Consider the following 1975-nt stretch of genomic DNA (forward strand, 5'->3'; position numbering starts at 1 on the left):
GAGTGCATATTTTGTGTCCATGAAAAAAACTATCACAGAAAATATTACAATATTAAAGAACTGTTCTTGTTAATTTGATGAAAACATTTCAAATATCCAGTGCACTCACATCAGAATAACTTTTAGATTTGTTCTTAGAATAATCGATTAATCGAAAAAATAATCGTTAGATTAATCAATTAGAAAATAATCCTTTGGTACAGCACTATTGGGGAGTAACAGTAATATTAATTGGCTCACATTTTGCTTATTTTAATATAGAAAATCTCAGTAGGTTTCATTGTTCTCTTATTACAAATTCACCCGCTACTCTTAAAAAAAATATCAGTTCAGCCGCAAAATCACTGGGAAATGTTTTATTATTTTTTTTCAAGCTGTTTTATTTTATGCAGGAAGCCAGCCAGAAGGAAAAAAAAGGTTATTCAAAGGATTTCCTGTAAACTCTTTAATTTTTGAGTAGGAGTTAAATTAAATTCTGAATCATTTTTTTTAAAGATTATGAGGTAACATTTATATAAGTATACAACCAATGTTAATTAAATAACTTATGTATATACTGTATATGTTTATATATAAATCATCTGTCTTTGAAAGAGTTAAACGTGGAAAATTAAAGCAGAACAACCAAACAGCTGATATAGGTTGTTGCTGTAGGAGCAGAGGCCAGCAGGGAGTGTTCATGCCTGAGTGGCTGAGAATTAATGAAGCTGTTTGCGTGGCACACCGACAGTCAAGGGATGCGTTTTCCCTCTCAACATCTACCATAAATGCCAGCTTTCACATATCAAAGCCAAAACAAACATCCACTCATACACTTGGTCATACACAAGATAGAATATCAACTTTGCAAATTACTACAGTCACCACAAATATTTGCTCAGCTATACACTGCACCTAGTATTTCTTCAAATCAACACCATCGTCAAATTTTGTGTTTATTGGCAGACAGGTGCTGATTTCTCCCAAAGATATTGACACAAGCTGTTGTTCCTCTCAGTACAGATACAACAAACATTTTATTTTATGGTCAGCTGAATCCACAGATATAAATTCATCACTGACTGTTTTTTTTTTTTATTTTCTTTTGCCAAGTCATAATTTTGTTATATTTGACAAGTTTTCAAAATCAGGACAGCTATAACTAAAAAAACACTGTTTTTTTTTCTTCAGACAAATAATTATTTCATTTAACAAAATATGACAATAATTGCTTCATTTGAATAAAGATGAATTTCACCACCATTTTAAAATGATATAAAGAAAATCATTCTTAAACACATTAAATTGTGAGCGACAGTAGGCTATTTCGGCTGCAAATTATTTTTCTTACTTGGTAATTGATTACCTATGCACAAGTATTGCTAATAGATGAATTTGAATAAAATTGGTTAGCTGATTAATTGGTAAATCACTAGAGCTAGAAATATATTCAAATTTTAATTACTCTAATTTGGTTAGTTCTATGGTAGAACATATTTGTTAACAGACCCACTTTGTAATTACAGTAACATTTTAAATTTGTCAAAATAGATCAGCAAACAGTCCAAATGAAGCCACAACAAAGTGGGTTGTTTTTGTCTTAAAGTAAACATATGCTTTAAAAATCCTTCTTTTTCACATTTAAATCATTCATTTGAGGTCTTAATAAAGTGGAACTGCAATGATTTGCTCTGAAATCCTCATTGTAACTCCTAAACTGGCTAAAAAGTAGATTTTCCATGATCAATCCTATGGATGCAAACAATTAATCAACTTATGATTAATTGTTGAATAAGGTATAAGATAATAATTAGATCAAAATTTGTTTCATTCAATTAACTAATAATGGTAATAATCTAGAGAACATATGGAGTTTGGTTAGACTTAATTTCCTCTGAGTTAAAAAGAAAAAAATAGCCATAAACATAAGAGACAAGAAGGCACAAAAAAGGAAAGAATTCTAAATGTAAATAAATAAATAATAATAATAATAATA

At 29.5% G+C, this 1975-nt stretch overlaps 1 protein-coding gene across 1 annotated transcript in view; it reads left to right on the top strand.

The window, feature by feature from the left end:
* The window catches only part of il11ra (interleukin 11 receptor subunit alpha), a 40476-nt gene that overhangs the window by 29328 nt on the left and 9173 nt on the right, over nt 1-1975 (top strand). The window lies entirely within an intron of this gene.

This window comes from Austrofundulus limnaeus, unplaced genomic scaffold (assembly GCF_001266775.1).
Source record: "Austrofundulus limnaeus strain Quisiro unplaced genomic scaffold, Austrofundulus_limnaeus-1.0 Scaffold13, whole genome shotgun sequence".
NCBI lineage: Eukaryota > Metazoa > Chordata > Actinopteri > Cyprinodontiformes > Rivulidae > Austrofundulus > Austrofundulus limnaeus.